General features: G+C 43.7%; 1 protein-coding gene across 1 annotated transcript in view; it reads right to left on the bottom strand.

Annotated features, from left to right (window-relative positions):
* Window positions 1–27018, bottom strand: part of AHCYL2 (adenosylhomocysteinase like 2) — a 151447-nt gene that overhangs the window by 75654 nt on the left and 48775 nt on the right. The gene's annotated exons all lie outside the window — the stretch shown is intronic.

Here is a 27018-nt window from a genome sequence, read left to right as displayed (position 1 = left end):
CTGGTTCTTACGGTTGCTTCTTGACCCTCGTACAGGTTTCTCAGGGGACAGGTAAGGTGGTCTGGTACTCCCGTCACTTTAAGAATTTTCCAGAGTTTGTTGTGATCCACACAATCAAAGGCTTTAGCGTAGTCAATGAAGCAGAAATAGACGTTTTTCTGGAATTCTCTTGCTTTCTCCATGATGCAGCGAATGTTGGCGATTTGATCTCTAGTTCCTCTGCCTCTTCGAAACCCAGCTTGTACTTCCGGTAGTTCTCGGTTCGCATACTGCTGAAGCCTAGGTTGTAGGATTTTGAGCATCACCTTGCTGGCATGTGAAATGAGCGCAATTGTGCCGTAGTTTGAACACTCTTTGGCGTTGCCCTTCTTTGGAATGGGAATGTAAACTGACCTTTTCCAGTCTTGAGGCCATTGTTGAGTGTTCCAAATTTGTTGGCATATTGAATGCAGCACTTTAACAGCATCATCTTTTAGGATTTTAAATAGCTCAGCTGGAATACTGTCATCTCCGCTAGCTTTGTTGTTACTAATGATTCCTAAGGCCCACTTGACTTCACTCTCGAGGATGTCTGGCTCAAGTTCAGTGACCGCACTATCATGGCTATCAGGGACATTCAGATCTTTCCTGTATAGTTCTTCTGTGTATTCTTTCCACCTCTTCTTAATCTCATCTGCTTCTGTTAGGTCCCTGCCTCCTTTGTCCTTTATCATGCCCGTCTTTGCACAAAACGTTCCCTTGAGATCTCCGATTTTCTTGAAGAGATCTCTAGTCTTTCCCATTCTGTTGTTTTCCTCGATTTCCTTGCATTGTTCATTTAAGAAGGCCTTCTTGTCTGTCCTTGCTATTCTCTGGAACTCTGCATTCAGTTGGATATACCTTCCCCTTTCTCCCTTGCTTTTCGCTTCCCTTCTTTCCTCAGCTACTTGTAAAGCCTCATCAGACAGCCACTTGGCTTTCTTGCATTTCTTTTTCTTTGGGACAGATTTCGTTGCTGCCTCCTGAACAATGTTACGGACCTCCGTCCATAGTTCCTCAGGCACTATGTCTATCAGGTCTAATCCCTGAAATCTATTCCTCACCTCCACTGTGTATTCATAAGCGATATGATTTAGGTCAGACCTGAATGTTTAGTGGTTTTCCCTACATTCTTCAATTTCAGCCGAAATTTTGCAACAAGAAGCTCATGATCTGAGCCACAGTCAGCTCCAGGTCTTGTTTTTACTGACTGTATAGAGGTTCTCCATCTTTGGCTGCAAAGGACATAATCAATCTGATTTCGATATTGACCATCTGGTGATGTCCATGTGTAGAGTCGCCTCTTGTGCTGTTGGAAAAGAGTGTTTGCTATGATCAGCATGTTCTCTTGGCAAAACTCTATTAGCCTTTGTCCTGCTTCATTTTGTACACCAAGGCCATGCTTGCCTATTATCCCGGTGATTTCTGGACTTCCTACTTTAGCATTCCAATCCCCTATGAAGAAGAGGACATCTTTTTTTGGTGTTAGTTCTAGAAGGTGTTGTAGGTCTTCATAGAACCGATCAACCTCAGCTTCTTCGGCACCAGTGGTTGGGGCATAGACTTGAATTACTGTGATGCTGAATGGTTTGCCTTGGATTCGTACTGAGATCATTCTGTCGTTTTTGAGATTGTACCCCAGTACTGCTTTTCCCACCCTTTTGTTGACTATGAGTGCTACTCCATTTCTTCTAAGGGATTGTTGCCCACAATAGTAGATATGATGGTCACCTGAATTAAATTCACCCATGCCTGTCCATTTTAGTTCACTGATTCCCAAGATGTCGATGTTCAATCTTGCCATCTCATGTTTGACCACCTCCAGCTTACCTTGATTCATTGATCTGACATTCCAGGTTCCTAAACAAAATTGTTCTTTACAGTATCGGATTTTCTTTTCACCACCAGACACATCCACAGCTGAGTGTCCTTTCGGCTTTGGCCCAGCCGCTTCACTCTTTCTGGCACTACTTGGAAATTCCCTCTGCTCTTCCCCAGTAGTATATTGGACACCTTCCGACCTGAGGGGCTCATCTTCCGGTGTCATCTCTTTTAGCCTTGTGTTACGTTCCATGGGGTTTTCTTGGCAAGAATACTGGAGTGGGTTGCCATTTCCTTCTCCAGCGGACCACATTTTGTCAGAACTCTCTGCCATGACCTGTCCGTCTTGGGTGGCCCTGCACGGCATAGCTTATGGCTTCACTGAGTTATGCAAGCCCCTTTGCCACAACAAGGCAGTGATCCATGAAGGGGAAGAATCACACCTACACCACATCAAATGCTTTCCAAGCCTCTGATGTCAACATTATGTCAGTAAGTGACAACCAGTCTTAGATGAAAACCAAGCCAGTCGTGCAAGTGCACCTCAGCTGAAAGGGAGCCATTCTGCAATGCTTTCAAAGAGACAAAGCCACTGTTTACGACGAAATGTATACATTACACGCTTAATTCGAATGTCATTTTCATGTGGGCATGGATAGGAGTCCTAAAACAGCTGCTGCACTTAAACTTGAGCTTGCTGCAAGTTGTTTTGACTTGCATATTATCTCAGTTTCAGGGGAATTTCCACTAACATTTTGGTAGGTTTTATTACTTTTAACAATTATCATCTGCCCAAGCAGATTAAAGAAACACACTGGGAGGAGGGGTGTGTGCAGGATTCTCCCACCCCACATCATAAAAGAGTGCCTTGTAGGCTACCTGAGGCCTGAAGGGCACAATATTTGGCACTCTGGACACTGCCTCCCATGCCAGTCTAAAGAAATCAATCTATGCTTTCTTCTAATCTGTAACCAAGGATTAGGCCTCAAATCTTTTCAAAGTCACCTTGAGCTCTGATAGGTAGAAGAGGGAATATACATGTTTGAATAAATACTTGAAACTATTAACCTGCTCATCTCAGTTTATTCTCCTGTGTGCCACAAGTGCTGTCTAATGCGTACTCTCTTCTTGGTCAGTATAATAAGAAACAACCACTAAAAAACTCTTGTTCGTTCTGTGTTCAGAAACTGTGCATACTTTCTGTCTGAAAAAACCCCCACATAACCCATCAAAAACTATCCTGCTATCACTTAATTATATTATCACACTTCATTGCTTCCTATTGCTCATACTTCAGTTCAAGACTCCTGAAAGCAGAAAACAAATCCTGACCCCACAAGGTGTCAGAGGACAAAAGTTCACCTTAAAACAAAACAGGCCTTATCAAGTTCCTCCTGAAGAAAACAGGGAAAACACCCTCTAGCATCACAAGAACTCCACTCCAAAATAAACACTGACTTTCAGTTGTAAGGCCACAGCGGGCTTGCAAAACATCCAGCAATCTAGAAAGTCACCTTGTAACACACAGGAGGATCAACCCTATGTCCAGGTCAAAAAAATGGCTGGGAAAGGGGGGGAGTGCTGACACTAAGGCAGAGCCAGCCCCTCCTATTCCAACATGACAGAACACAGGAGCAGCAACAAGCCACACTGTACTTTGCAAGACGGTCTGACACAACTGGAGCTGATGCTCTCTGGTGTGGACAGCCCAGGGGAATCCAAGCACTTCCATGAGTCTGTACTTCACACAGCACTTCCAAACCCTTTCAAGTGCAGTTATGCCCCCACCTGTCCTTGACACCACTCCATCAGCACAGACGTCGCCCTAGGAATTGTTCTGGCCTGCCACATCCACTGCACACAAACAAACTTGTGGCCAAGGCACAGTGCAGTTTGCATAGGACAGCTGCGCATCACCCACAGGGTGCTGCTTAATGGACCCACAGATGTTGGCCAGTGTAAAGGCCAACTATTCCTACAAATTCCCATAGCTCAGCCTTCCCCAACTTGGTGCCCTCTAGATGTGTTGGACTACAACTCCCAGCAGCCCTCAGCCAGCATAAGCAGATGGGGACTGCTAGAAATTTTAATCCAACACATCTGGAGGGCACCAGGATGGGGAAAGCTACCATAACTTTTTGGTCTCTTGCACAGGGGCTGCCTCCCTTCAAGATGGTTGATGGGTTAGGACTAAGCACAAAAAGCGCACAAAAAGCAGGAGTACGCAAAGATAAATGTCCTTGGACCAGTCACATTTTTGTTGTGCGCAACAAGCCTGGGGGGCTTCACACATGCCACCGCACCACACAGACACCCTTTACAGTGTTATGGGATCTGATCCAAAGCCTGACTGCTTACACACACCACACACATACATTCTGTCTGCCGCAAGTGAAGTGGGGTCAAAGCGTCACTCCTGAATCCCACCGCATACAACAGTGATTGGGCAACCTGGTACCCTCCAGTTGTTTGCGACCACAACTCTCATCAGCCCCATCCAACACAGCCATTGGTCAAGGATGATGGGAGGGGTCATGCAAAGTATCTGGAGGGTACCCGTGTTTATCTACCTGACATACAGACTCTACATGCTTGGAGCCCATGTGAACTGGCCCCTACCTTACATTTTTTACTATGTAAAGCTGACACAGCATTGCACCTTGATACCCAGGAGTGAGAAACCTTTGTCAGCCCAAGGGCCACATTCGCTTATGCATAACCTTCTGGGTACTTCATGCCACTGGTGGGCATGGCCAAAGTCAAAATTGGGTGGGGCAAAGGCAACATCCCCTCACCCTCTTTCTATTTTTTTCTTTAATTAGTTGCTGCCTGGGCACAAAAGGGAACCCTCCCCTCCCCATGCACTGCCCTGTTACTATCCTCACAGGGCAATTGGCTTTTGAAAAAAGTCCCATTCACACAGGCTAACCACTGTGCAGGGGTGAGGCTGAGATGGGAGGTCGTGGGCCAGATCCAAAGGCTCTGTGAGCCGCACCTGGCCCACAGGCTGGGGGCTTCCCACCCCTGCAATGCACACACAGAGCACATATGACTTCACCTTTATTCAGAATGATCTGTGCTTCAACTGGTCAATGTAAACTTTGCCTTTCCTTGGGCTAAAGTTTCAGCTGAGAATGGTGCCCCATTGCTGTGCTCTTAACCTAGCCATCTTTGCTCTCCTCTCAAGCCAAGAAGTAAGTTCGTTAATGCAGATACTGCTGATTAGATTACAAATAACCCATGCTGGTCAAGAGTGAAATTACAAATGAGCTTTAATTTATTTGGTGAATGTTCAACATGGACACTAGAGGGAGCTGTAAATCCACGCAAACTTGCAGAAAACCTGATGGTTTGGGGGGGAGGGGAGCAGAACTAAAATCAACATCCCTTGGTGAAAACTATAAAAAGTCAATAAGTCATGAATTTAGTCACTGCAGCTCTCCTAGTTTCACAGTGTTTAATCAGTCCCAGTCAAGGCCTTTTGAGAGATTTATCATGAACAATTATGACTTAATGAGAGTCAAGCACAAACAATAAAGGTCAGTCAAAAGATGGGACTCCCATGCCCCATATTAAGTAGCCAGAATGATCCAAACTGGAATAAAGGCCAGTTTAAATTTCACAAGAGCCATAGAGGCCTTGTGGGAGTTTCTGTACATCTTTAATCCTCCACAGGAGTGGTCTAAAATTCATCTGAAGAGGTAATGGTGGAATGGAAAGTATCAGTGATTGTGATACCACATTCCTGATTACTCCTATTCACATATCTTTCTTACAAAATACATATGGCTTTTCCTTTCCATTTTCTGTGTCTCTTGCTCCACAGGCATGAAAATTTTCTAAAAGGAAGGATATACATTTATTGAATAAATAAAAGCACCTCTATGGAGGAACAGAGTCACATCCAAACCAATTCTCCGCCTCAGTTCCCTATTTGTAAAATAGGAACAACAACCCATTTAACAATGTTGTGAGGAAAAATGAGATTGTAATGCACTTTGCAAATGCAATTAGATAAGCTGTGTTTTCAGTAAGTAGGTATACTACAGTTAAGCCATCTCTGGCAAATCACAGGTGAGGCAAAAATACCTGAAAATGTCCCTCAGACAGATCCCAGCATTTCACAGGCAGCCCACTTCACAGCTTGCTAAAAACGGAACTGAAACACAGATGAACCAGAGTCAAACAAACCATTGGAAGTTTTTTCCATTTCCCTGAGGTCATGGCCAAACACAGTCTTCCCAGTCAGCACAGAATCCCTGCTTTCTGCTCCCTGCTTAGCTACAGAAACTCATGAGCTGCAAAGCTGTAAAATGTAAACCTCAATCCTGCATGTGGATCCTTTGCTAATTGCACACAAGACAGCTACAACCACAGGAACATTTCTTTCAAAGTGAAGAAGCACGGAATATTCAGCGATACTCAACTTGCCATGCCAGGTTCAAAGGATGATCAGAAAGGGCAGTGGTGTAATTAGGGTGCCTAATTGGCACACACGAAGCCATCTTCAGCCATGACTCATTAATGCTCTTACTCATGCCTCTTTTAAAAGCCCACCAAGCCACCCCCATGCCATATGCTTGATCGTACTGGCAACCTTTCACTGTTTCCACCCCTCCCTTTTCATGTCTAGGAGACAGCGCCGGACTTTCTTTAAATCCTAATCCTGACAGGATGCCCTGGCACAAATTTATTGCCAGTCATGGCAAAATCAGGGCTGTGTGATGGTGAAGCCTATAATCTTCAGCTATTGGGCAATATAGAAATGTAATAAATAAATAAATAATCCAGGTGTCAAACCCCCAACCCACCTGGGGTCCAAATCCAGCCCTCCAGATGGCCATGCCCTCTTCCCCTGAACCCACCCCTTTCCCCCTGACCATCAATCGTTTGGCAGTATCCCGGCTTTCCCTGCCCCCACTTCTAAAAGTTTGAAATGCCTCTCCTAACACTAGTTACTGGCAGTAAGAAATAAATACGCAGTAAAAATAAGTATGTAGTAAAATAAGCTGGTATTTTTTGTATTTTGGCCCTGCCCTCTTTTTACCTCCAGCCCTGCCAACAAAAGGAATGCACCCCCTCTCCAAAAAAAACTTCTCCAAAACTGAATTTGGCCCTTGGGCTGAAAGAGGCTCAACTCCCCTGATTACACTGTAATGAGAGGTGAGACTTCAGCATCTTGCTTAGCTTACTGTCTCTTTCTCCATTACATGACTAGCAAAATAAGTTAAGCAAACTAAGAAAGTCTGTTATTTGAAAGGAGAATGGTGGTGAACAACAGTCTCACACCTTGCAATACCGAGCTGGTTTGCTAACTAGGATCCAAAACAACATGTAAATTAACCATTTGGAAAATCCTATCCTTGCAAGAATGGCATATATCATTTTTTATGGATAAGTGTCCCTCTCAAATATATGGTGTCACTTTTCAACAAGGAGACTTTCTGCAGAATTAACTGGGGAGTTCCACACATCCTTTTGAGAAAGCATTTGCCTAGATTATGCACAAGGGCAGCTTGCAGGATAGGATTAGGGTTGTCTGTAACTACATCTTGTCCTGAAAGACATTGCCATGAGAAACTGGAGAAGGCCAGGTCAACACACTGGAGTTGCCCAACATTACAAAGTTGTAATACTTGACAGAAAGTTCATTAAGACAATGCTCCAGCTCTTACCTTGGATAACAAGTTTCTAATTTTATGAAACAAGTGTTTATATTTGAAAAAAATAACCAAATATAATAGGACGGAAGTTTGCCAGGAAATTTGGGTAGAAAGCCTGCTACAAAACACATACAGAGCTCAATTTTTGTTAGCTACTGAGACTGAACCAAAGCACCTACAGGCATTCAAATGTGCTGGCCAACGCAAGCATGAAAAAAATTTATAAAGCAAATATACATTTCAGGAAACCCTTAACTGACAGAGAGTTTCCAACCATTGATAAGCCAACATTATCTCATAATTAGTACTATGTACTACTAACAGGACATTTTATTTGTGATAGTTGTTCAGATTGGCTCCCTCTTCCCTTGCAGGTCCAGGACCACTAACAGCACTAGCATTGCTCAAGTTTTAGAGTTTCAAACAGCCTCTGTTTTAGAATATGGGGGCATCTGCAAAGCAATTTTTAAAAGGTATCAGATAGAGATGCCAATATCTTTCCATTCCAAGCTATTCCCACACAAGGGGCTTTGGGCCTAGTTTGCCCACACATCCAGACAGAAGATAGGAACACCATGGCAAATTACATTGTGACCCTAAGATGTACTGGAAAAGAGGGGCACTTCCCATTTTGGGAATAAACGCTCCCCACCCATAAACTCATGTGGATGCTCCCATATGGCTTCTTAGGAACGTATCAAGTTAGTTGGTCTACCTCTAGCCCAGCATGCTCTCTTCTGAGTGGGGTCTCAAGTAGACATCTCTCCCAGCCCTGTTGCCCAACAGCCTTTAAGTGGAGATGTGAAAGATTGAAGCTGGGACCTTGTCCATACAGTGTGCTCTACCAGTAAGCCATGGGCCTTCTTCCAGAAGTAACATCTCAGATACTGTACTCCGCTGGAGGGAAATGATTTTTGAGGGGAAAAGATTCTCAACACACTGAGAAGTATGTTCATAATGTAGTAATTTCTAAATATAGGGGAGAGTGGGCAGTTCTAAAGGAACACCTATTTGCCTAGATTTGCTCCTGATAAGTAGCTGCATTGATCCAGCATAGGAGTGTCAGGTGCCCCCAGGGGAATGTGCTGTTGGCATGCAAAGCATGCACATGACTGGGCTGGAGTATAGAGGGAAAAGAAGTTCATACCTTGCCTGTATGGATTTTTCCATGACAGCCACAAGCAGCTGAACAGGTCTATCCAAGCACCATGTTTCTGCAATCCAAGGAAAACCATTTGAGCCTTGTTGCATGATGACATACTGTTACTTTTATTTATCTTTAAGGATTTCTATACCTCCCTTCGCCATAAAGTTTCTAGGGCAGTTTACTTAGCGGTATTAAAGAGAGAAGATGTTGGAGGGGCGGGGTATCTGTGTAAATTAGCACCTTCTCTGGAGGGAACTATGCAAGTAGGAAGTGGGACGGGGGCAGATATTAACGAGCATTTGACATAAGACAAAAATCAGAAAACATGGGAGAAAAATTTAAATTCTCAAGAATAGCTGCTCCTTATTTACAAGTGGGTAGAATCATTGGTGACACAAGGTCTGGACTAGCAGACACAGGCCCAGGGCCCCACAGCATCTGAGGGCCCCCAAATGATAGTGACAGTGAACAGCAACACCTATTTCCTTTTTTTAAAACCCTTTTCACAGTGGGCATGCTGCAGAGCGAAGCTGTAGTTGTGCCTACCAACTTCATTGGCACACTGTGCTTCTGGATCAATAAAGGTAGTAGATGCAACTGGAGCTTTGCTCCGCAACATTCCTGCTGTGAAGTTTTTAAAAGAAAAGAAAAAGATGTTGCTGCTACTGGTGCCCAGCTGGTGGGATGAAGGGACAAGAGGTGAGGGGACAAGAGGTGAAGGAAAGTGATCAGGTAGAAGGAAAGGAAAAGGTCGGCCCTCTTTTCTTTTTAAGGATGGAGTAGGGTGGAGGCCCCCACAAGGGTATCTTGACTTGAGGGGGGGAGGCAACCCTGGCAGCACCACTGAATAGAATGATGTCTCCAGATCTTTTGGAGGGGACCATGATCACAATATGAAGACAAGCACTGCTCAGAGCAAGAATATGGCCACCACAGTGCAAGACCTAAACCACCACCAAGTCATGAGTGTTTTCTTTCTCCAGGAGAGGGCATGTGCATTGTTTGTGTTAAAGAGAGGGATTCCATGAAAACTTAGAACTCAGGGGGGAAAACAGTAAAGCTGCTCCACTGACAAGGTGGGTAGGTAATTAAGAAACTGGAGAGAGGAGGCAGGTTTCTCTCTCTGCTTCCTGGCCCGCTCAAAATACACACAAAAGTTCAAGCAGGGAATGCATAGAGAATACTACAGATGTATTCTGCTGAAACAACTGCTCATGCCTTGGTAGCAAGGCCCATCTCACATTTGAAGATCCAGTGTCCAACAGCACCCAGCACCAGATTCTACTAAGGACTCCAGAGGCAAAGCTGGAAAACATGCAGGCAATGCCTGTTAAAAACTCAAAATCAGAACGTATTTATTTGGAGAGTTTGTACCTCACCTACTAACCAAAGTTCAAGGTGGCTTACAGTACTTTTAAAATATAACAAAATATGCAAGAGTTATTAGGGAGGAACAGATGTTTTCCCCCAAACTTCAGAAGTTTAAGCTCCAACTCTGCTTCTGAATCTCTGGGGGCCACAAGAGATCTTAAAGGAAATGGCTTCTGTAGCAGCCAGAAGTTAGTCCTTTACAGGGTGAGGCTTCCTCACACAAGTTGCCACTGCTGGTGTCTCTTGCCGTTTTGGTTCCTGGTGACAGACACAAAAGGTACAGGGGGAGCAAAGACGTTTACAAGCCTCCCCTAGACCTCAGATGTTCCAACTCAGACTTTTTGATAGAATGTCCCCATAGTTGCGACACAAGTGCATAGGGCTCCCCATTCATGTCCTGGCTACCTAAACCCATGTCTCTCTCCTTCACTACTTTCTACCATCCCTCTTTATGTAGAGCTCAAAGATTAAAGAAAGGACAAATTTCTGATCCAGACATGAGGTCCTTCCTACACTAGAGTTCAGTACTGAGCACTGACCTGAGTCATTAAACAGCCATAAATCACATATCCCACCTTGTTGTATTCTTTTAATATGCCATATCTAAAGAATACTCTAGCCTTGTATGTGCAAAGTGCTCAGAGTTCATGACAGGAAGCCGGGGGAGATTACAAGATATTGAGATGCCAAGGCTTTGAAAGAGACAAAGTTGCAAGTAAAGGTATATATTTCATATTGTTTGCCTGTGCTGATATTGTTCTTATCTGCCACCGCAACAACATTTTTAGACGTATATTTTAGATTATGATTTTATGGCTTGTAATATTATAGATTTTAATATATTTTGAGCTGCCTTGAACCCTGAAAGGCAACCCATAAATGCAGAAATAAACACTGTAAAATCAAAGTTTTCATCCTCAAGATAGGGAGGCTTGAGGGTGGAATGGAAAAAATAAAGAGGGAATCAGTAGGAAGGGAGCAAAAATACAAAGCTGGAAGATATCACAGAGCCCTTTTTGCTTCAAGAACACCAAGCCTGGGCATGCAAAACTAGCTCTCCTCGCAAAACTGTCAAAGGCTGACTCACGGGGTGGGGGTGGGTCATTCAAGAACACACTGGATAATAACCTCAGGGAGATGAATATAGCAGAAGGGATTTGCATGATGTGCTGAGCAGACACTGTTTAGTAGCTCATTGAGACCATGAAAACTATTTGATTGCTCACATGTTCATTTCATGCAAATAATCAAATCAACATCAATAAAGGAGAGTTTATCACTGTGCTTATGTGTTAAGATGGGAATATTTGCCCTGGCTGTGCAACTGGGGTCTTTTTACCATTCTTAGCACCATGGGTTTAACTGGGCTTGTGTCAAGGAAGCTGCCTCCTCTATGATAGAGCTGCCAAAACTAGCCAGAAAGTCTAGATTTGAAAACGGTCCGGAAACTTCAGCTGGTCCAAAATAGGGCAGCAAGATTGTTAACAGGGACTGGCCTGCGAGCTCATATTACGCCAGTACTTTTCCAGCTGCACTGGCTGCCAGTCCATTTCCGGGCCCGATTCAAAGTGCTGGTGTTAACATTCAAAGCCCTTAACGGCTTGGGGCCAGGTTACCTGAAGGATCGCCTCCTCCCATATGTGCCTGCCCGGACCTTAAGATCATCATCAGTGGCCCTTCTCCGTGAGCCCCTGCCAAAGGAAGTGAGGCAGGTGGCTACGAGGAGGAGGGCTTTTTCTGCTGTGGCACCCCGGCTCTGGAATAAGCTCCCTAGTGAGGTTCGCCTGGCGCCTACATTGTATTCCTTTCGGCGCCAGGTGAAGACCTTTTTATTTTCCCAGGCATTTTAGCATTTTAGCTTTCTAAATTTTTATCTTTGCTGTTTTAAATCTGTATTTTAAACTCCTGCACTGCTGCTAGGTTTTATTGTGGTTGTATTGTTATATTGTGGTTTTAATGTTCTGTATATTTTAAATTGTTTTATTGTGTGTTGCTTGGATTTAATTTTTGTGAACCGCCCAGAGAGCTTCGGCTATTGGGCGGTATAGAAATGAAATGAAATGAAATAAATAAATAAAATAGATTACAATGTGCACATTACCCTGAACAGAAAATGCCCCAAACGTAAAGAGCAGGCAGAGCTCTTAGGCTGGAATGGAGCAGGGGTACAAGAGCAGTAACGGCTGGGACTGGTACATTTGGTAGTGTTTCACACCAGAAGAGAAGCAGAGGACACAGATTTCCCATGCGCAAAAAGCGCTGCTTAAATGTCATCTACAAGGAAAGCCCTACAAGCCACACCTCCAAGCCTTTGTGTCTTTTGATTTCAGTCCTAATTATAGTCAGTTTTAGTCCCTTCAAGGTGCAAGCATTAACCACCACTGAGTTGTGTCTACCCAGGCTCCAAGATGCTGCTACTCCCAGAGATCAGGGACTGTGGACCTCCAAGTTTCCCCAGGGAAACTACCCTGCTTTGGATCTGCAAGAAGGTGAATTCCTACACTTGTGCAGTGGTGTAGCGGTAAACATTAAGGTGCAAGCACCCGTCGTATCAGTTCCCACAGCTACACCCTCAAGGACAGTCCTAAAATGCAGGTAGCAGTGTCGATCCATATCGAGCTGTGCACACATACATGTGTATTATGTTTGTGCATGTGTGTGTACGCGCACGCGTGTGTATGTATTATGAGTGTGTGTGTATGGGATAGCTCACAAGAATATACTGTTGCTGGGAAAATGCATACCCCTCACCCCACCCCACCAACTCTGATGACTGCAGCAAAACTCAAAAGGAAGGGGGAAGTCCGGGGGGGGGGGGGTGACATCATCATCCCTGCTATTCAAAACATCCTGGTGCTTTGACCTTGATGGGAGCAGCCCATCCTTGGAAGGGTCTTCACTGAGCTCAGGATCACAGAAACCAAAAGGTTACTTACCAGCGACACCACTGCAGCCAGCCCACTTGAATGCAGCCTACATGATGTTTACAATATCACATGACAGCCCTAACTGCGAATCTCAGATGAAATTCCCCTAAACCAAAGAGCAAATACCACAGTTCTGGTCTTGATAAATGGGCAGGTACATGTCACACATTGGAGAAAGATGTTTAGATTTTGTCTGTTGCAAACCACATTTTACCTTCATACGAATGCTGTTCCAAAAGACTCAGTACACTAAAGCACGCTGCTTCACACAATCGCAGCGAGGAAAGTAAGCAATCGTGGCTTATTTACCCCACCGTGCATGTTGGCTGTATTTCCCTAACTACCCTCACTGCCGTAGTTTGCCATGTTGTCCGAATCTGAGTGGCACGGCTTGTTTGGAGAGGGCAACAACCCTCAAACACCCCAACAACAGCCTATGGGTTGGTTATTTGAGGGTTCTTCCCCCTCAAATGAGCCATGCTGCCTGAGTTTGGATGACACAGCAAGTCGTACCAATGAGGGTAATTAGGGAAACCCAGTCAGCACACAACCAGCATGCACCAGAGGGTTAACAAGCCATTGGGGCTTGTTAACCATGCCACAATAGCGCAAACTGGGTCCATGTCTGAAAGCACTCCTAGGATTTGATGATCCTGCCTTTCTCCATACACTGGATCAAAGGTGGGTTAGATGTCAATACAAAACAAAAAGATAGTAAATAAAATGATAAAATGAACCACTGCTCCAAATGTAAATTCCCATCTGCTTCCTGCCCAAATAGCATCACTTCTGGAACTTCCTTGGGCTTGAGATTTGGCATTAGCAACCAGAAGGGACTTTGCAGTAATTCCAATTTCCTCCTTAATGGATTTCCCACAGTAGAAAAAAAGATGTAAGCAGTAGGAAAATACTGAAGGGCTATGAGTGAAAGACGATGACATCTGGACCCCCTACCCCCACCCCCATACAGTTCTGTGAATAAGGCAGGGTGATGGCAAACTAAAAGCACTATCTAAAAGAACCCCTGGAGATAGGGCACAGAAAATCATTTTAGATTTCTGTCCCATCATCCTTCACTCCTATTCTACCTCCTTACTCCATGAGCTAGATTAGGCAAGAAGATAAGGAACTTACCCAAGGCCAACAAAGAAGACTCACTGGTGACTGAGGAACTGAACTCCAGCTATCAGACCAGGGCACTGCGCTCAGTTGAGCAGCCACCAAGAATGTTCCTCATTCAGACCTATTGCATGGATTATCATGAAAGGTCTCTCAAAATCTACATAGGTATCAGACCAAAGCAAACAAACCATCCTTGAAAGCCACAGAACTTTATATGCCAAGTATTAGAAGCAGCAAAAATGTGAAAAGGACGATAAGACCTTGTTTCGGCATTAGAGCTTAGAATTTTGCAACTCTAAGAGTAGCTCAGCAATGAAATACAATACCCAGGAAGGTTGGGTGAGTTCCTTCTCTGGCAGTACTCAAGAAAGGTAGGACAAGCATTCACCAGTGATTCTTTAGATGACAATACTCTGTATTCGGGTCTGGATCTCTTCTATAAAACAGAATGAGAGCTGGCAAAGCATATTAGGTAAGTGTGAGCAAGTCCCCCATTCAAATCTCACCTTAGCCACCATCCTTTCAGCCTCAGGCCCTGCAACATGAAGATACTACCAATTTACAAGGGTGTTTTAAGGTTGACTGAGGTAACTTATATGGAGCATCTGAACAGTCTGGAGAGGTGCTACATATTAGAACATTCCTGTTTCTAGAAAGAAGTTTTGGACAGGATTACCTTAGCTTGTGCAACTCTCTCCAAAGACTGGCAGTTTATAGAGAACAAGGTATTTTGCTCAAGGTGGGAATTTAACTACCAATCTATGTTAGTATAGGGATCTTGCACAGTTGGAACTTTGCGTTCCTACAACACGTAAGAGCTAGGCAAGCATTTACTGAAGCCTCCACCAAGTGCAGAACTGGCAGACTGGGACAACTGAATAATCTGCGTATGAAACAGTATCCATGTTGTGGATGACAAGATAGAAGCCTGGCTTCAATGGCTTGAGAAAGATCTGACCAAGTGCCCCTTTCCAAACAGCTGCTGCAAAAAGAAATTTGACACGACACTGGAGTGCCACCAAGTATGTCTGAAACATTCAAGCAGGACTAATAGTAATTTTAAGCAAGAGAGTTCAGCTGGGGGGAGAGCAATTTCTGCAAAATGCAGCACAATCTTAAGCACATATGCTTCAGTTCTACCATGATTAGTAACCACATATGCAGAAATCCTCAAAAAATGGAGCCCTATGCAGGTGTCCAGCCTACTCAGGTGAGGGATAAAAGTGGAGAGGGGACATGGGTGTGCATGCACGCTCCACCCCCAAACCTCCACTCCCATGCACACTCTAACCTTCCTGCACTGAGCAGGGAGGTCTGAAGGGGGCTTCTACTCACATTCGTTTGAAGTGTTTCCAGTCACACAGAGGCTTCTACTCATGTTCAAGCTGTTGGACTCACAACACAAGTAGGGCCAAGTAGCCCTTCAAGTACTCCCCACTCAACACGGGAAAGTCAGTGAAAAGGTTGTTGGGGCAGGGTTTGCAAGCATGCCTACGTCCCCTCCCCAGTTTTAGCCCTCACGTGACTAGACTGAACGTCTGCACAGAACCTGAGAGCCACTGAGATGAATGCAGCAGCAAGACTGGAATAGTATTAAAATATCTGCACTCCTTTCCAGTTTGCTTTCAGACTCAATGTGCTATTCTTGACCTTTTAAATAGGCCCCACCCCTGAAATTCCCTCCCCACAACACACGCACACACTTTCACTGCCCCATTTGCAGGTGATGAAGATGGCGGAGGCATTTCAACAATTGGGAGGAGGCTAGAAACATACTTTTATGGTGCTCCTGATAGCAGCCACCATTTTTATTCCCCCATCCTCAAAATGTTATGTCATGACAAAGCATTGCTAGAACGGTTTCTGGGAAATTAAAAGAAAACAGCAGCACCTGGGAGGAGAGCTGCCGCAACAAAACGGTGGCAAAAGTCAAGTTGATTTTGTCCTTGAAGATCCCAAAATTTGAGCTAAAAGTTCTCTTCTTTTTTTTGCCTTTTAAAGCCCTATGCAGCCTGGCTCCTGGGTACCTAGAACGCCTTCTCCCACATGAAGGTGCCCCCAATTAAGATCTTCAGAGGTGCTTCTGTGGGTGCCCCTGCCTCCAGAGTTTAGGTGAATGGTGAGTAGAGAGGTGACCTTTTCTGTCCTGGCAACCCAAGTTATAGAATTCTCCCACTAGATATGTTTGCCTGGCAGTCTTTTTAGGTGCCAGGTAAATTCTGTTCTCCCATATGTTTAATTATTGTCTAGGTCCTCCAATGGTTTAAGCTGCTTTTATTTATGTGATTCAGGGTTTGAATACTGTATCTTAAAATACTGCATTGTATTTCAAAGTATTATTGTATTGCCTGTATAACTTTATTGTGAAGTGCCTTGAGACCGTTGTGCAGTGAAAGGCGAGATATAGCCCCAATAAATAAATGCCTGAAACGCCTGGGTTCAAATAGTAGCCAAACTGTGAGCTCACTAGGGTAGCTTCAGGCAAATCTCTCAGTCAACACCCATTCATAAAGAGGGAAGAGGGAACTTGTTAACTCGACTGTTTTGGTTTAAGGTGCTTGGCTATCAAAAAGCACTGTAGAAATTAGATAATGTGCATAGCTACAGAAAGAGTAAAATCAAGGATATTTTAAAGAAAATCACATGCCACCCTAGCCTGAGGGCTGCAGGTGGATTACAGCATTCCCAACAATAAAACTACTTCCCTGTCCTAGAGATACAGCATCTAAATTAAAAAAAGCCCCACCTACATCCTTGACTCTATCTCAAGGGAGCACTTTATCATACAACCACCCCATCAAATGAAACCTCCCTCCTCCAACCAGCTGAAAAACATACCCAGCCATCCCCCTGTTGAGATCCCAAGCCCAGAACTCTGCAAGGGGGTCGGACAGGCTGCTGGCATCGTTGTGCTCTCAACTGCCAGCCTTGCCTTCCCACCCTGTTCCCACATGCATCAGCCTGTCACAAATTGTTGCTTCTCTTAGCAAACCATGCAAACCATGCATACACATCCAGCTTCCCCAAGAGAATTTGTTCCAATGAACCACAGGAAAACTTTCTGGCAAGAGGGTGCGTATAATTAGATGACATCACTTTTTAGTATGTGCATTTGTGAAAAGCCTCTTGCACTCTGCAGCCTACACTATGGGCAGGTTGAAAATGGTGCGAAACATGTAGCGGGAAATTAGTGCTGCTCTCTTTCACATCACAAATGACAAAGCTGTCAGTGGGCTAGGGAAAATGAAGTTAATGAGCAGGGCATTAATCAGCAGACCTTGTTCCAGTCAGAGAAACGGCCTTCTATAGAGGGCAATGATGGGTGATCTCCCACATCCACCCCATTTTCTCATGGGAACATATTGGACATTAAGTCAGCATTTTAAATTCCAGAGGGTTAGTCATGATAAGTCTGTTACAGTTAGAAGCAGAAATAGAGGGTCTTGTGTCACCTTAAAGACTAAAAGGTATTGTGCCATGTGCTTTTGTGAGCTACAAGGTCACTTCTTCAGCTGCACTCCAGTTAAAAAGCTCTCCTAATGGGCACAAACACAAGGCCTTTTGAAGTACACAGGCACAGCTCACAGGAATGGAAGTGAACGGTGCTCAGTGCTCTCTGTAGTTACCACTGCTGTATTAAGATATTTTATTTATTATTTTAAAAGCTTATATCCCATCTATTTTACTGAAAAGGATCTCAAGGCAGTGAACAATTAGCAATGTTTAAAATAACCACAAAGCCCCAAATTAACAAACAACAAGAACAGTTTGTCAAAATAGCAGCTAACCATAAGGGTGAAACACACACCCAAAGGCTATTAAAACATTTGACCCAACGCCTTCTTAAGAGCCAAGTTTTAACATAGCGCTTTAAATACTACAGTGCCGGAAAAATCTCCGCTGGCAGAGCATTCCATAAAGTAGGTACAGTCACAGAGAAGGTTCTAGACCTTGTGGCTACCCAGCTAGCTTCATGGAACAAGGGGATCTAAGCTAGTGCCTTAGATAACTTGTTCCTTTTGCTGACTCTTGTATACTGTTTTTAAGCTGCGTTGTTTTAATTGATGGATTCTTTGTTAAATTGTTTTAAACTATGTATGCTGCCTAGAGTATTTGTATATAGGCGGGTTATAAACTGAATTAAAAAAATAACTATGGGAGCATCCAAGGAGGAAGATATGGAAGAACGCAGCCCTTAAGGTACCAGATCCCAAGCTGTGTAGGGCTTTAAAAAGTTAACATCAGCACCTTGAAATGACCCTGGAAACAAACTCCCAGCTAGGGTATCTCAAGTAGAACAGGTGTAATATGGTCAAAATGCCTAGCTGTCACCAGCAACCTAGCTGCTGCATTTTGCACCAATGGCAGTTTCTGGATGCTTTGTCAATGGCAGTCCCATATGGAGCACATTAGAGTAGTTTAACCTGGAGGTAACTAAGACATAAAGCAATAAAGCCATGCAAGGTTCAGTGTGCTCTTGGAGGCTGCTTTACGTTCCCTCTCACAGGCAACGCAAAACGTATTTGTGCAGTGCATGCATTTACTCTTGGAAGAGGAAATTTAAGGGATGATAGGAGTCAACTGTTCTGCGTACAGGTTGAATAGGTAGGGTACTCTCACCCTACCTATTCAACCTGTACGCAGAACACATCATGTGACGTGCTGGGCTTGATGAAGCCAAGGCTGGAGTTAAAATCGCTGGGAGAAACATTAACAATCTCCGATATGCAGATGATACCACTTTGATGGCTGAAAGCGAGGAGGAACTGAGGAACCTCATGACAAAGGTGAAAGAAGAAAGTGCAAAAGCTGGGTTGCAGTTAAACCTCAAAAAAACCAAGATTATGGCAACCAGCTTGATTGATAACTGGCAAATAGAGGGAGAAAACGTGGAGGCAGTGACAGACTTTGTCTTTCTAGGCGCAAAGATTACTGCAGACGCTGACTGCAGCCAGGAAACCAGAAGGCGTTTACTTCTTGGGTGGACAGCAATGACAACTCTTGATAAAATAGTTAAGAGCAGAGACATCACACTGACAACAAAGGTCCGCATAGTTAAAGCAATGGTATTCCCCGTAGTAACCTATGGCTGAGAGAGCTGGACCATAAGCAAGGCTGAGCGAAGGAAGATAGATGCTTTTGAACTGTGGTGCTGGAAGAAAATTCTGAGAGTGCCTTGGACTGCAAGAAGATCAAACCAGTCCATCCTCCAGGAAATAAAGCCAGACTGCTCACTTGAGGGAATGATATTAAAGGCAAAACTGAAGTACTTTGGCCACATAATGAGAAGACAGGATACCCTGGAGAAGATGCTGATGCTAGGAAAGTGGAAGGCCAAAGGAAGAGGGGCCGACCAAGGGCAAGATGGATGGATGATATTCTGGAGGTGACGGACTCGACCTTGGGGGAGCTGGGGGTGGCGACGGCCGACAGGAAGCTCTGGCGTGGGCTGGTCCATGAAGTCACGAAGAGTCGGAAGTGACTGACCAAATAAACAACAACAACAAGAAGGAGTCAACTACTGGAGTCCCCTAGGCTAAATTCATTCCCAAGACAAATTGATATTGCCTGGTTCCCCAGTTGCTATTCTAGAGGCAAAAGAGAAAGTGCGTTCTGTGGCAAAAGATATTGCTTGTTGACTACGTTGGGGGTGGTTGTGATTATGTGCTTGTTCACCACTGGACATTCCTACCCAAAAGTGGGCATCCAGGAAAGCTAGTTGCTAAACAGGGAAGTAGGATTTCCATGATATTATGCATCTGTTTTATTGATAAGTGTGCATGTGCATTTTAGTTTGCATTTATCAAATCTAAGCCTTCAAGATCTTTAGGGGGAGTGGTTGATTCAAGGCTCTCTCACTTGTGATTAACGACTCAAACAAAATATCATGAAATACGCAACATATCCAACAAGCTGAGGCTTGGCACCCCACAATGTTAATGGAAATAAACGGTAATCCACATGACTGAATATATTTTAGCTTATAAAACAATACATACTGCCTTGCTCGCTCTTTCAAGGTGGCTCCTCAAAACACAGAAGAAATCCAACCTACAGCGAGGGGCCATAGCCCAGTGCTAGAGCACCTGCTTTGCATGCAGAAGGTCCCACATTCCACCCCTGGCATCTCAAGGTAGGGCAGGAAAAACCCCTTCCCGAGACCCTGGAGAGCCGCTGCCAGTCACTGTTGACAATACTGGGCTAAGTGGACCAATGGTCTGACTCAGTAGAAGGATGTTCCTATCCTATCAACTATAAACCTCCACAAAATTAGACAACTAAAATAAAAAAGGTATTCAGCAATACATCCATCGTAATAAGACAGTGGCAGAAAGAGATCTACCAGTCCCAGATCCTGAAGGTCTAAAAACAGAAAAACTAGAGTTCTGGATTGGGCCCAGAAGCTAACAGGATGGAAGCCAGTGCAGTTGACTACTGTATAATCGCTCCTAATTTCCTGTCCCCATGCAGCTACCATTTAATACAAGCTCTTCAATTCATTCAATTTGCAGCACGGCCTTTAGTGTTTAACAGTTTGTCAAGCTGATTTCTCTGATCAGCAAAAGCAATATAATTAGAGGCTAGAAAACTCTCCATATCAGTCGCTCTATTAAGACATCATGCTAAACCATGGTAAAGAATGGTGAACTATATTTTAATGCCATATCTGAATAAAGAAGTCACGGTTTGCAAAATGCTGGCAAACCAGTGACATCATCTGAACTGATGGACCAGAACTACGGAGTTGCTCCACTGCCAGAGGTCACTGCACCTAGAGACTGAAGAAGAACAGAAAGAAAATAAAAGCACACCAATGGCTATTACCCATGCTTCACCTGAAAATCTGAAAGCTTAAACCATGGTTTAGCATGATGTTGGATTGAATCAGTGAGTGATCTGAAGGCTGCTATCCTATGCCCAGATACATGGGGATAAACCCCAATGAACATTACAAGACTGAATTGTTATGTATAAGATTGCACTGTGAGTGAAAGGGATGCCTGATGTCAACTTGCAGTTTGCAATATGGGGGGGGGGGGTCCTGCAGTTCAAAGGGGAGGGAGGAGTCAAATCCTATGGGTATGCTTGAAGTATTTTATTTATTTATTACATTTCTATACCACCTAATAGCCAAAGCTGTCTAGGTAGTTCACACAGCAGAACATAAAACCATAAAATAAAATAAGATAGTAAACATAGCATAAAAACCTTAAGTTTAAAATAGAATAAAAACAAAGTAAAAAAAACACAGTAAAAGCCAGCAGCAATGCAAAGATCTAAAATAATGCACTAATGCCATTTTTAAAACTGAAAGACTAGAAGGCCTAGGAAAATAAAATGGTCTAAACCTGGCGCTGAAAAGACGGCAACATAGGTGCCGGGTGAACTTCTGTGGCAAGGGCATTCCACAACTGGGACATCACCACTGAAAAAGCCCTCTCCATAGTAGCTACACACTTAACCTCATTTGGCAGGAGCACCCAGAGAAGGACCTTGAGGGTCCGGGAAGATATTCACATAACTTGAAAAGAAGGTAGCTATTTGGACCCCTGCCAAAAAGATATTTTTGATCCATCTGCAAATTTTGCTCACTGATACAACGAACTCCAAAACTGGGGTCAGGAAACAGTCAAATGAAATTTGTATTTTTACTTAATTTTATTATTTGCAAACAGGCAAAGTATTAAACTGAGTTAGTGGCTGCCAAGACAAAGATGTATGCTGATATGATTCACAATGGTTGCTTACGCTATTAAAGAGTTTTCTGAAATAAAATCTTTACATACAAAGAACAGTTGTAACATAAATGCGTGAGATGCATGTACTCTTATAAGGATTTAAATATCTGCCAACATTTTCTATCTTTTGTTACTAACATATTTAGGGTTTTGATGCAGAGTTGTCACAACAGCTCCTTTAACTTGACTTGATGCTAAGGGGCTTACATAAAAATGTCTGCCAAGACACCAAGCTCCATGAATATTCTCACAAAAAGTTCACAGTGACGTGGGTAAAGAAAAGATGTGGCTGAAGAAAAGTATTAACAAATAATGCATTAAAAGTTATTAATATAGACGTAAATCTACAGCTAAGTCAATCTCGCACTGGACATACCATGGGATGTGGAAGAACACTTAAATAATGAGAGCACTTTAAAATAATGGAAAACTGCTCACACTTTTGGTCTCAAATAAGAACATTCTGACAGCTGAAGAGGCAACTGTTTTATTATGTCATCTGTAGAGCTGGTGAATATTTACTCCCACACTCAGAAAGAAAACAGAGGTGATTGGCATTCTGTACATGGAGTACACCCCTTCATGGATCACTGCCTTGTTGTGGTGAAGGGACTTGTGTAACTCAGTGAAGCCATAAGCTATGCCGTGCAGGGCCACCCAAGATGGAGTGCAAAAGCTGGTTTGAAACTCAACATTAAAAAAACGAAGATCATGACATCTGGCCCCATCACTTCCTGGCATATAGAAGGGGAAGAAATGGAAGCAGTGACAGATTTTATTTTCTTGGGCTCCAAGATCACTGCACACGGTGATTGTAGCCATGAAATTAAAAGACGCTTGCTCCTTGGGAGGAAAGCTATGGCAAACCTAGACAGCATAGTAAGAAGCAGAGACATCACCTTGCCGACAAAGGTTCGCATAATCAAAGCTATGGTTTTCCCAGTAGTAATGTAGGGCTGTGAGAGCTGGACTATACGGAAGGCTGAGCACTGAAGAATCGATGCTTTTGAACTGTGGTGCTGGAGAAGACTCTTACGAGTCCCCTGGACTGCAAGGAGGTCAAATCAGTCCATCCTAAAGGAAATCAACCCTGACTGCTCATTGGAAGGACAGATACCGAAGCTGAAGCTCAAATATTGTGGCCACCTAATGCGAAGAGAAAACTCCCTGGAAAAGACCCTGATGCTGGGAAAGATTGAAGGCAAAAGGAGAAGGGGACGGCAGAGGATGAGATGGCTAGATAGCATCACCGATGCAATGAATATGAACTTGAGCACGGTCCGGGAGAGAGCGCAGGACAGGAAGGCCTGGCGTGCTATGGTCCATGGGGTCATGAAGAGCCGGACACGACTTAACGACTGAACAACAACATGGAGTACAGGCACAGGATACTGTCAATTGCCTAGACTGGGAGGCCACAGTGGAGGAAAAAAGATTTCTCAGAGATTTTTGGTGGAGTGAAGGGGAGACAGCCAATTTTGGTTGGTTAAATCTCTATTAATCAGAACATATAAAAAGAGAAGTGTTGAGGATTGGGGCAGTTTGCATCAGATGTTCAGCCAGCAACTCAACAGGGCAAGTAACTTGCCATGCTCATAGCTCAAGCTGACATGCTGGTTAGGTACACTTTTTCATGTTTTCAGCATGATTTATACAACCTTAATCTTATTAATCTTTACTGAATACAAAGGCCACACTTCTCTCTTAAAACTGAGATGCAAGTAACTAGCTCCGTGAGATAATAATGCTAGGCATTAATGCTTTCTACCTATCTACCATTTGAAAGCTCGCTCAGTTCTCACAGTAATATTTGTAATTACTTACCCAACGTGAACTAATCTCGCAGAAAGCCCCTTGGTACCTCACTTTATGCTCATGATATATTAGATAACCAGTGGTTATGTACCATTTCCTAAACCAGGTATCACTTCTGTGAGAAATAATACATGAAGTGTACCTCACGAGGTGATCGTCCTAAGCGTGTTTTAATGGCTATCAACTAGGGTGAATCGATTTAAAACCAAGTAAATATTCATCATTTGAGAACTAAGCAAATTGTAAAGCTCAGGCAGTTAGAGTTCATAAGAACAAGAATATACATGACTAGTTTGGTGGGCACAGTGAATGACCCTCCCAATAAATATACAAGATGGTCTCTCCTGGAGTCAGGGGACTGGACCTATGTGATTATTTCCTGCCCCCCAATATCAAGTGGTTAACATAATGCTTGATCTCATGGTTCTTTGTTTAAACAGAAAGCAGTTTCTATCTCAGCTTGTTTGATAGAAGACCCCTGCTCTGCTAGAAAGCTCACTGGATGCCCTTTCTCCAGTCACCATCTATCTGCCTAATCTATCTCAACAGGGTTGTTATAAGATTTTTTTTTCTTAAGAGCCCCAGGGAACCTTAAAAATTAAGAGATTTATTATGGCATAAACATTTGTGTCTCAGACCCCACCTTCAGATGCATGAAGTCCTATTCTCAGTTGGCAGATACAATGTGGGAGGGGGGGAAGACACCTGTGATTTGTGGGGTGCATGCAGCCTGCAATAACCCAATCCCCTCCCGCTTTGAAAGAGTGGATTCAGTTGAATCCATATGTTCAAAGCATATCCTGGTGGGGAGGGGATGGCTCCCTTCCCAGCTGGGAGACTCTTAGAGAATAATTGCAAACAATGGGACCAAATGGCAATGAAATACAAGTAGTACAGTATGTGTGACAATTCCTGTAAAGTTTAAGTGTTCCTCTAATATTTCAGGGGACATTTGGCCCTAGTTTTTCCCCTCTAGATCCTTGCCTTTGCCAGCTGAGGATAATGCTTCATGCTCATGGCAAAGAGGCGCAAGTCCACAAAAGATTATGCCACAATACATTTGGTAGTCTTAAGACGACACAAGACTGTTTTTGCTGCAACCCCTCTGGAAGTTAATAATTTATGGCAGTGCTGCTGGTGCAACACACCTAAGGCCAGGATATAATGTTGAAGTGGACCACAACCTGTCAGTTAAAGACCAATAATGTAGGATACAAACTTGAGAGGTTGAAAGATTCAAATCAACAATTAAATTCAAATCAACAGCAACAACCCCTCATCAGCCCTTAGCTACTACCTCCACACTGAACTGCTACTACAATCATGGGGGAAGTCATACACATAATGGTTGGCATTAATTGGCTTCCTCACAAAAGCAAGGGGGAGCTGCTAGTTCAGCTGAAATGAAGCAGAGTATGAGTGGGAGTGCAGGCATATGTGAAGGGATCAGGCAATTCCACTGAAGCAGTTTATTAGAAGACATGTCCTTGGCAATATACCAGCACCAGCTGACAAAAGATTTAAAACTCACAAATGCTTAATTGAATTGAAAGTGCTTTTAAAATTAAGAACTGAATCCCAGATTGACTTCTCCAATTGTAAATTAAACATTCAATATTTTCACCACCATATACCTTGTTTGTGTTCACCTGGTAATTCTTAACAAGTACGCAAGCCTGTCCTTCCTGATGCAACGTATCACTGACTACTTAAAGGATTCCTCCTTGTAAACCACCATTCCCCAAATCAATAAACAGAATGGAGAAAGCACCTTTAATCTGTGTTGTGTACTTGGCTGCCTCCTACTATACAGCATCACAGCAGTGTATATATGCACAATTTACACTTAGCTAGGAACTGGATCATGGAGAAAGCAAGAGAATTCCAGAAAAACGTCTATTTCTGCTTCATTGACTACGCTAAAGCCTTTGATTGTGTGGATCTCAACAAACTGTGGCAAATTCTTAAAGTGATGGGAGTACCAGACCACCTTACCTGTCTCCTGAGAAACCTGTACGAGCGTCAAGAAGCAACAGTAAGAACCAGACATGGAACAACCGAGGGGTTCAAAATTGGGAAAGGAGTACGACAAGGCTGCATATTGTCGCCCTGCTTATTTAACTTATATGCAGAGTACATCATGAGAAACGCCGGGTTGGATGAATCAGAGGTCGGAATTAAGATTGCTGGGAGAATTATCAACAACCACCGATATGAAGACGATACCACCCTAATGGCAGAAAGCGAAGAGGATCTCAAGAGCCTCTTGTTGAGGGTGAAAGAGGAGAGTGCAAAAGCTGGTTTGAAACTCAACATTAAAAAAACGAAGATCATGGCATCTGGCCCCATCCCTTCCTGGCATATAGAAGGGGAAGAAATGGAAGCAGTGACAGATTTTACTTTCTTGGGCTCCAAGATCACCGCAGACGGTGACTGTAGCCATGAAATTAAAAGACGCTTGCTCCTTGGGAGGAAAGCTATGGCCAACCTAGACAGCATAGTAAGAAGCAGAGACATCACCTTGCCGACAAAGGTCCGTCTAATCAAAGCTATGGTTTTCCCAGTAGTAATGTATGGCTGTGAGAGCTGGACTATAAGGAAGGCTGAGCGCCGAAGAATTGATGCTTTTGAACTGTGGTGCTGGAGAAGACTCTTACGAGTCCCCTGGACTGCAAGGAGGTCTGATCAGTCCATCCTAAAGGAAATCAACCCTGACTGCTCATTGGAAGGACAGATACTGAAGCTGAAGCTCAAATATTGTGGCCACCTAATGCGAAGAGAAAACTCTCTGGAAAAGACCCTGATGCTGGGAAAGACTGAAGGCAAAAGGAGAAGGGGACGGCAGAGGATGAGATGGCTAGATAGCATCACCGATGCAATGAATATGAACTTGAGCACACTCCGGGAGAGAGCGCAGGACAGGAAGGCCTGGCGTGCTATGGTCCATGGGGTCACGAAGAGTCGGACACGACTGAACGACTGAACAACAACAAAGGAACTGGATAGAATAGAAATTTAATTAAGAGGCAATTGCATTAACAGTAGTCCAAGTCATGCATCTGCTTCTCCACTGCATTATCTATGATATACAAATCCATAATAGCTATTACTGGTGGCTACAATACATTTTAAGAGCAGATGAATTCCAGTTTGACTACAATATCATTCAAAATCCTAGCAGTCGGTTGTTTGACAATCCAGTCACCAGTGTAAGTATGGGAATTTAGTACAAGGAAACAAGAGTAGCAATATCAAGAACACACATGCTCCTGAAGGACACCTCTAGAACTTCAGATAGCTAATGCAATACAGAACAAGTTCCTAGTTTCACCTATCTTATACCCAACTTAATGGGATTCTGAGTAGTAGCCTAAAATATTGCCACTTCTGAAGTT

The sequence above is a fragment of the Heloderma suspectum genome, chromosome 7, assembly GCF_057233095.1.
Source record: "Heloderma suspectum isolate Gila_16-S chromosome 7, 16-S_ref, whole genome shotgun sequence".
Lineage (NCBI taxonomy): Eukaryota > Metazoa > Chordata > Lepidosauria > Squamata > Helodermatidae > Heloderma > Heloderma suspectum.
This window is presented reverse-complemented; position numbering and strand designations above follow the sequence as displayed.